Source organism: Cajanus cajan, chromosome 3, assembly GCF_000230855.2.
Source record: "Cajanus cajan strain Asha chromosome 3, NIPB_CcT2T_4, whole genome shotgun sequence".
Lineage (NCBI taxonomy): Eukaryota > Viridiplantae > Streptophyta > Magnoliopsida > Fabales > Fabaceae > Cajanus > Cajanus cajan.
In genome coordinates, this window is record NC_138519.1 from 9,455,824 (window position 1) to 9,466,163 (window position 10,340).

Below are 10,340 nucleotides of genomic sequence, written 5' to 3' on the forward strand. Positions count from 1 at the left end.
TTTTTCTTATTTTGATTTTTTTAATCAATATATACAATTTTACTATTTTGATTTTTTCAATCAACGTATACAATAAATAAAAAACACAAAAGATAAACATGCATGGTAAAAATTTTATTTTATCAAAAACTTTTTATTTTAATATATTACATTATATATGTGAATATTAAGACATATATATATATATATATATATACATATATATTATAATTAAAAAATTTTAAAAAATTAATTCATTATTAAGAAATTTTTTTTATTACATGAGAATTAATTTCTTTCAAAAATTTGACAGATATAAAATAAATAAACGTTTTTTTCTGAATCTATATTTTTATTTTATTAGAATATAATTTTTATTTTTTAAAATATATTATTTTTTTAGATAAAAAATTATGTATATGTCAAATAGTAGTGGGGCAAGTGCCCACTATTCCAAACGTACATCCGTCCCTGTATAATTATACCAATGTAACTTTTATTAAGTATTATGTTGCTCAATAACTTTATATTAAATGTGTATTTTGTAAATCCAACCGTTAAATTGAAAGTTCATATCACTTTATAAGTGTATATCAAATTTTGTTAAAATTGAACAACAACTGGAAGGTAATCAAATTGTTTATATTTTAATGTATTTTGAAATGAATATATTACATCAATTTTGTTTTATAAAAATGAAGTATCAAATCATCTTGGGTTAATATAAAGTTTTGTATATATAATCTATGAGAGATATGAACTTTCAATCTAACAGTTGGATTTACCAAATTCACATTTAATATAAAATTCTTGAGCGGTGTAATACTTAGTAAAAGTCACATTTAATATATATATATGAGGGGGTTTATAATTACATCAGTGTAAATTTTACTAAATATTACACAACTCAATAACTTTATATTAAATGTGAATTTTGTAAATTTAACCGTTAAATTGAAAATCTTTTACTATTAAATCATATATACAAAATGTTATATTAATCGAAGATGATTTCTTATAAAAATAAAATTAAATCTGTCAGAAAATTTATATTTTCGATGAGAAATTTTTTGTAGGAAAAGCTATATTATTGATAGAATATTTTAGAAAAATTTATATTTGTCGAAAATGTAAGAACTGGTTTTAAATTTGATATGAAAATATTATGATATAATTAGATAAGATTTTAAGTTAGTATTTTATTAATATTTGATAATTAAAAAATAAAACAAGGATAAATACATTTTTTGAATTTTATATGTTTGATTTAAGATAACTTACAAAATAACTCTTGGTAAATTTATTCCGCTCAATAAATCATAGTGTGTGTTGAATTTCATCGATCCAATTAATTGTTAATTTAAAAATTATTAAATTTTACTAATAATTAATATAAAAAATTTAATTAGTTTTGGAATAAATTATTTTCTAATTAACAATATAATTGAAACATTAATTATTTTAAATTATTTAACTAAAATCTTATTGCCAATTTACTATATGATCTTAATATTTTTGTATAACTAATATCTGGTTTTAAATTTGATATGAGAATATTATATATAATTAGATAAGATTTTAAGTTAGTATTTTATTAATAGTTGATAATTAGAAAATAAAACAAGGATAAATACATTTTTTTTTAATTTTATATGTTTGATTTAAGGTAAATAAATATATTAAATTAATTAATAATTTATTTAAAATATTAAAATTTAATTTATAAGTATGTAATAAATAAATATTTATAATTTTATAAATTATATTATCATTATAAATTAAAAAATTTAAATAATTTAAATTATAATTTTAAATCGAAATAAGTAGATGTTAATTATAAAAGTAAGTACATATAAATAAAGAATAACTAAATATATTATTATTATTATTATTATTATTATTTGTAATATAAAATTATTATATATTATTATTATAGTACAAATATGAGATTGTATATTTGAGAATGACTTAAATGAATTAATTTGTACAAGTTATACTGACAACATACATATACATTTCGGTAGCTTACTCATCAGAACTTCACAGTTAAGCGTGCTTGACCTGGAGTAGTACAGGGATGGGTGACCTTCTGGGAAGTTTCCCAGAAATTGCACAAGTAAGGATAAAACATGCTAAACAGTGAAATATCGTGAAATAAAATCCTTGAAAGGCCAAATATGAGGATTGTTACATTAATAAATTTATTAAAATAAAAAAAAATTATAATTTCCGACGGGTAAAAAAAGGGTTGTAATATTAATTTAGAGGCAGTTGGTGCGACAGTTGATGAAAGGGTTGCAATGTTAATATAGAGGCAATGTTGTCTTTGCGGCAGTTCTAACCGTCGCAATGTAGGCCATATAACCGTCGCAAAATCGTCATTTTCTTGTAGTGAAGCTAGATGGAGATGAGGAAAATGGGGCAGAGCTCGGCCGTACAAGGCTTCAAAAGGATACATGCCAATAGCAGAGTGAACAGATGTATTATACCAATACTCAGCCAGATGAAGAAATAAGAACCATCGCTTGGGAAAATCAGAGGCAAAACATCGAAGGTATGCTTCAAGAGACCGATTTACGACCTCTGTTTGCCCGTCTGTTTCTGGATGATAAGTTGTGCTATAGCGCAGTGTTGTTCCCTGTAGGTGGAAAAGCTCCTTCCAGAAATGGCTGAGAAACAATGGGTCACGATCTGTGGTGATAGATCTAGGAATCCCATGCAGGCGACAAACTTCAACAGAAAAACGGCGAGCCAAATCTTTTGCCGAAAAATGCGTAGGAAGCCCGATGAAGTGGACAGATTTGGACAAACGATCACAGATCACCCAAATGACAGTGTGGCCATGTGATTGGGGCAGATGCGTAATAAAATCTATGGTGATGTTGTCCCAAACCTGTAACGGGATGGGTAACGGTTGTAGCAATCCTGGCTTTCGTTGTGGTATATACTTATTTTGTTGGCATACTGTGCATTGTTTGATGAACAACTTTGTGTCTGTGTACAGGCCAGGCCAGTAAAATGATGCAGCTAAACGCGCTACCATGGGTTTGAGTCCCGAATGACCCGCAGTCGGAGAAGCATGGAACTCCGCAATCAAAGATTGGCGCAACTCAGAAATTGCTGGGATGAAAAGGCGATCACCGTAGTATATCAAACCATTAGCAATATGAAATTTGGCACTAAGTTCCTAGGAAGTTTGTACCTGTTGAATGAACGCAATTCCTTCAGGGTCATTTTGAAAATATTGCTGCAGTTGACCCAATAACACAGGAACAGGAGAGGAGATGCAGGACATGAACGGCTGAGTGTCACCAAACTGACGGGATAAGGCATCAACCACTGTTTTTAATCTCCCAGGTTTGTAAAATATATCAAAATTGTAGCCTTGGAGTTTACAGGTCCATTTTTGTTGTTCAGGAGTTTGAATAGTCTGTTGAATGAGATTACTCAAACTCTTTTGGTCTGTATAAATGTGGAAGTGCCTGCCTATGAGATATTGACGCCACTTCTTAACTGCCTCTGTGAAAACATACAACTCATGGGTATAAGCAACAGATGCCTGAAGCCTGGGGCTCATCTTCTTGCTGAAGAAAGCAATGGGATGCCCAAGCTGTGTCAAAACTGCCCCAATGGCCACCCCAGAAGCATCTGTCTCCACTATGAAAAGAGCATCAAAATTAGGGAGGTGAAGAATAAGACTTGTAGAGAGTTTATTTTTTAAGCATGTAAAAGCCTATGAAGCAGCAGGTGTCCATGTAAATTTTTGAGGAGCAAGTAAATCGGTGAGAGGAGCGACGAGAGTGGCGTATTGGCGTATAAAACGTCTATAAAAGTCGGTGAGGCCCAAAAATCCCCTAAGAGTCGTGAGTGAACGAGGCTGAGGCCACTCTTGAATTTCTTTTAATTTGTCAGGGTCAGGTGCTACTCCATGGGCTGAAATGATGTGACCAAGATATTGAACCGAAGAAACAGCAAAAACACACTTAATGAATTTAGCAAAAAATTGATTAGTAAGTAATAGATCAAAAACCACACTTAAGTGATGTAAGTGATCAGCAAATGTTGGACTATAAATGAGGATATCATCAAAAAAAACCAAAACAAATTTACGGAGGTAGGGTCGAAAAAGATCATTCATGGCTGATTGAAATGTGGAGAGTGCGTTAGTAAGCCCAAATGGCATTACTAGGAACTCGTAATGACCGTCACAAGTTCGAAAAGTTGTCTTATAAGTGTCTTCAGGAGCCATCCTGATTTGATGATATCCAAAGCGTAGATCTAATTTAGAAAAAATTGTAGCTTTGCCTAGCTCATCCAAAAGTTCATCCACCGTGGGAATTGGGAAACGATCTTTTATGGTTACCGAATTGAGAGCCCGGTAGTCAACACATAGCCGCCAAGTACCATCCTTTTTGTGAACTAGTAAAACAGGTGAGGAGAAAGGGCTATGGCTAGGAATGATGAGACCTTGAGTAAGTAGGTCCTGTATGATGTGAGACATGGCATCCTTTTGAGTGTGGGGGTATCTGTAAGGTTTGACATTAATAGGTGGGGTATTGGGAAGCAAAGTAATATGATGGTCATGAGTACGAATGGGTGGTAAGCCTGTAGGTTTATTGAAGATAGAGGTATGGTTGGATATGAGGGTCTTAATTTCAGGGTTTAAAGTGGGGGGAAGATGGAGTTCAGGGTTGTGGGTATTGTCATCAAGTCGGTTGTAACATCCCAAATTTTATTCAATGAAAAGAAATATTTTTTTTATGTATTTATTATGTGAATAAGTATTTTATTTATGTATTTTACTATTTACGTATACGTATTTTACTATTTATATATATGTATTTTACTATTTACGTATATGTATGTATGAATAGTATTTCACTATGCAATTGCACAGTGAAGGGCGGCTGCACGAGGGACGCGGGTTCAAATTTTATAATAAATTTGAATATAATAATGAATAGTGCATAATAATTTATAATATTATTTTAATGAATAGTGCATAGTGCATAGTAATTTATAATATTATTTTAATGAATAGTGCATAGTGCATAGTAATTTATAATATTATTTTAATGAATAGTGCATAGTGCATAGTAACTTCAAAAATTCTATAAATAGGGACTTAAGGTTTTGAAAATTTAGAATTCTAGAGAGAAGGAAATTATGGAGAAATAGAGAGAGAAAGTAAGAGAGAGAGAAGGAGAAAGAAAAGGAGGTTCTGCTCTAGTGTCTTGTTTAAGGAGAAAGAGGAAGAGATTCTGCCCTAATTCCGATTCCTTTTAAGGAAAGATAGAGAGGAGGAGATTCTGCCCAAATTTCTGTAAACCCAGGTAAGGGGGGAGTGGGAAACCTCACTTGGGGGTGTGGGAATAATTGTTAAATAGTTTGTTTGTTGGATTGGCTCCCGATCCCTTGCCTGTTGTTTATTTCTTTGAATATGTATTATTGATGTGTTTTGTTTTATATCTTATTTATTTACATATTAGAATCTGTTATTTGAATGGAAGGCTAAGCCTCCTAAGTATTTATAAATTTGTAATCTATTATTTAAATGGAAGGCTGAGCCTCCTTATTATCTTATATTACCTTTTAAGCTTCCTACTTTACTTAAAAGATCTTAATATATTATTATTGAAAAATATGATACCTAAGCAACCTCTGAACTGTTGGATTGTTGGACTGTTGGACTGTTGGACTGTTTGGACTGTTGGACTGTTTGGACTGTTGGACTATTGGACTATTAAATTGGATTATTGAAATAATTCTTAATTATGAAATATGAATATAATATGTGTAACATGCTAAAGGTTGAGTCTGTGAATGTATGACATGCATCATATGCACATATTACTCCAGGTGTGCCGCTGAGGCCGCATACCCACGACTAACAAGGTGTAGCTTTGGGTCACCCACGATATGCTAACGAGGTGTATGAACACCAATGATAGGTGTACCTTAGGGTCACCGACAATTGTATAGGTGTGCCTTCGGGTCACCAGTGATGAATTCTGCAACTTCCGTATGGCGCCACATGCATACAATAGTGAGTCAAGTCAAGAAAATCATTATACATAAGCATATATGTGAGATTGATTATATATGTGAATTATATTGCGTGTGTGTGTGCTATTTAACTTTTATTTCTATATCTGCAACTGAGTGAGAAGTTTCTCACTCCCTTGTCATTTTTGTGTATATTTAAATTATGATGCAGATAATTAGCATGAGGCTGAGGATGTTGGTGGTGAAGCTTAGGCTTCTGTTTGGGTTTCGCTCTGATAGGATGTGACATCGGGATTAGCTAGACTTATTGTTAAATTATTATTATTTTTCTTTTGTAATTTTTATGTTATTTATGTTGAAAGTGTGTATTTTTGTCATATTATAATTTTTCTAAAAGATTATAAGTTAATTTCTAACTAGGAGGCCCTGCCACCTTTACTGGGATTAATCTATAATCTTTATTTTATTATTTCTTGACAATTTGATACTTAAAGTTGAAAATTATGAATGTGCATCTTTTACCCAATGATACTTGAGATAATTATTTTATATTAGACTAAGAAAGAATTTATATATAGATGGTTTATATCTATTGTATTTATGTTGGGGTAGAGGGTGTCACATTTAGTGATATAGTCCCACATCGGTTAGGAAGGCGAACGAAGCATGCCATATATATGGGTGTGGATACCTTCCTTGTGAGGAGGCCTTTTGGGGTGGCATGCGTGTCATCGCCAAGAGCAAAACCGTGCGGCCGTGGGCCAAAGCGGACAATATCCTCATGCGGGTTGCTTGGGCTGTTACATTGGTATCAGAGCCGGGGCCCGGATCGGTGTGCCAGCGAGGGCGCTGGACTCCCTTGAGGGGGGGTGGATATAGTCCCACATCGGTTAGGAAGGCGAACGAAGCATGCCATATATATGGGTGTGGATACCTTCCTTGTGAGGAGGCCTTTTGGGGTGGCATGCGTGTCATCGCCAAGAGCAAAACCGTGCGGCCGTGGGCCAAAGCGGACAATATCCTCATGCGGGTTGCTTGGGCTGTTACATCGGTGGGTGAAGATGAGATGGCATGAAGCAATCGCATTGTGGTGTTGCATGAGGTTAAAATGATGGAACGTGGCTAATGTGGGGGTGTGGTTAGGTTCGGCCTTGATGGTGATGGGCACATCATTATGAGTAAAAGATAGGCTAAGGGTAGAAAAATCAGCAGTTAGAGGTCCAAGGGTACGTAGCCAATCAATACCAAGTACTGCGTCAGCACCCTCTATTGACATCAAATAAAAGGGAACTGAAAAGGAATGACCATGCAATGTAATTGGAACTTGCTCACATAACCCCGTACAAGCAATATGTTGTCCATTGCCCACCATCACAGAGAAGTGAGGGATAGGTGTCACTACAAGAAAAACTGTTATTATCTACGGAATATTACCTACGGAATTTTTTCCGTAGGTAATATTTAGTTATCTACGGAATATTATTTACGAAATTTTTTCCGTAGGTAATTTTTAGTTATCTACGGAATTTTTTCCGTAGGTAATGTTTGGTTATCTACGGAATATTACCTACGGAATTAGTTATCTACGGAATATTACCTACAGAATTGTTTCCGTAAGTTATTTTTAGTTACCTTTTCCGTAGGTAATTTTTAGTTACCTACGGAATTTTTTCCATAGGTAATGTTTAGTTAACTACTGAATATTACCTACAGAATTTTTTCCGTAGATAATATTTAAGATTTTCTTTTTCTCACAATTTTTATTATATATATTTTTTTTCTTTTAATACAATGTACAAACGAAATGCGTATATTATTTTTCTTTTAATATTTTAAAGTTTAATATTAGTAATAATTTATTTTATTTTTTAAAAATTGTAATAAAGTATGTAAATAGAATACGAATTTATCTTTCAATAAACTCATAAATTTTACTTTATTATATAAATCAAAAAGTTTAATATTTAAAAAGATAAACAAAAGTATATATAATTTTAATATATTATATAAATTTAATATAATAATAATAATTATTATTATTATTTTTATTTTTATTCATTTTTCTTCAAATAGATCAATTTTTAAGTGTAATATAAGTTTTTTTGAAATAACTTGTAGCGTATGCTTTTAAATTAAATAGATTATAGTAAAAAATAAATATTAATAAAAATTATTATTTTAAATTTTTTATTTTTATAAATTAATGATGATAAAAAATAACATACTAATATTTGGTTTTAAATTTGATATGAAAATATTATAATATAATTAGATAAGATTTTAAATTAGTATTTTATTAATGGTTGATAATTAGAAAATAAAACAAGAATAAATATATTTTTTGAATTTTATATCTTAAATTCAAGATGAATAAATATATTAAGTTAATTAATTAATAATTTATTTAAAATGTTAAAAATTTTAGTTACCTAGGAAATTTTATCCGTAGGTAATTTTTAGTTACCTACAGAATTTTTTCCATAGGTAATTTTTAGTTACCTATGGAATTTTTTCAGTAGGTAATGTTTAGTTATCTACGGAATATTACCTATGGAATTTTTTCCGTAGGTATTATTTAAGATTTTCTTTTTCTCACAATTTTTATTATATATATTTTTTCTTTTAATACAATGTAGAAACGAAATGCGTACATTATTTTTCTTTTAATATTTTAATTTATAAAAATAATATTTTAAAAGAGAAGGGTTATAATAACACCAGTGTAATAATAAGGGTTATTTATTATAATGTTAAAATTTAATTTATAAAAATAATATTTTAAATGTGAATTTTATAACTTCAACCGTTAGATTGAAAGTTTTGTACTCTTAGCTGATATATACAAAATTTTATATTAGTTCAAGATTATTTGATACTTTATTCTTGTAAAACAAAATTGACGTAATATATACATTTCAAAATATACTAAAATAACATTTTGATTACCTTTAAGTTGTTGTTCAATTTTAACAAAATTTGATATAAACATATAAAGTGATATTAACTTTCGATCTAACGGTTGGATTTACAAAATTCATATTTAATATAAAGTTATTGAGCGGTGTAATACTTAGAAAAATTACACCGGTGTTATTATAGCCCTTATCATTTTAAAATATATAAATTATTATTTAAACTTTTAAATTTATAATAAATAATTTAAATTGTATCATAATATTAATTTTAAATATAAATAAGTAGATTGTTAATTATACAAGTAAGTATATATATATATATATATATATATATATATATATAAAGATTAATTAAATATAATATAATTATTATATATATTTTTATATTTTTATAGCAGTCTAGACAGACCAAAATGAGAGGGATCTAAAAATAGTATAAGTATGAGATTGTATAGATGAGAATGACTTAAATGAATTAATTTGTACTACTTATACTGATAACATGCATTAGCTTTTCTGTAGCCCATTTCATCAGAACTCCACAGTTAAGTGTGCTTGAGCTGGAGTAGTACAAGGATGGGTGACCTTCTGGGAAGTTTCCCAGAAAATGTGCAGTAAGGACAAACCACGTTAAAAAGTGAAGTGTCATGAAATAAGATCCTTGAGAGGCTAAATATGAAGGTTGTTACATTAATAAATTTATTAAAATTAAAAAAAAAATTAAATTTCGTAGGTAACGTTACCTACGGAATTTTTTCGTAGGTAACGTTACCTACGGAAAATTTCGTAGGTAACTTTGCCTACAGAAAATTCTGTAGGTAACGTTACCTACGAGCTTATTACCTACGGATTTTTTTCCGTAGGTAATTAACAGTTACCTACGGATTTTCAGCATTATAATGCTGATTTTTCTTGTAGTGTGTAATGGGTAGTTGGAGGTGGGATGCCAATCTGGGTTGGAGGATATTGTGGGAGCTGCTAGTGTCAATTAAAACCCTCACATTTAGGTTGTGAATGGAACCCCGAAATTGGAAGGATTGAGGAGAAGGGTGACTTGTTAAAGCTTAAAATGATAAATGAAACAAGGGAGATAAGGAGGTAGGTTCAGTTGGGGATGGTGTGTTGGTAGTCACGTCAGGGTCATCTTCTATGAGAAGTAGGAAACGAGGGGTAGAACATTTATGGCCGGGGATAAATTTGTCATCATAGTTGTAACAAAGACCAAGAGCCCTTCGTTCTTGCATCTGGCAGAAGTCAGGCGTTTAATGGGGGGAACAACCGGGGTAGGAGAAGTGGATGTAGGAGGGCTAGTATGAGTGTGGGAGTTGGTTGAGGGGGTTGTAAGGTAGGGTTTCGGGGTTTTGGGTTTAGAATCACGAAATTTAGCTTCAAACAGCTTAGCTAAACCAATGGCCTCTGAGATTGTGGGTGGGTGTAATA

General features: G+C 31.0%; 1 long non-coding RNA gene across 1 annotated transcript; it reads left to right on the forward strand.

Annotated features, from left to right (window-relative positions):
- Nucleotides 1-4,987: 4,987 nt before the first annotated feature.
- LOC145956501 (uncharacterized) lies at nucleotides 4,988-6,451 on the forward strand. The gene is made up of 2 exons (XR_014432763.1): nucleotides 4,988-5,312; nucleotides 6,197-6,451. It is a non-coding gene; the product is annotated as an uncharacterized LOC145956501 (long non-coding RNA).
- Nucleotides 6,452-10,340: the final 3,889 nt, after the last annotated feature.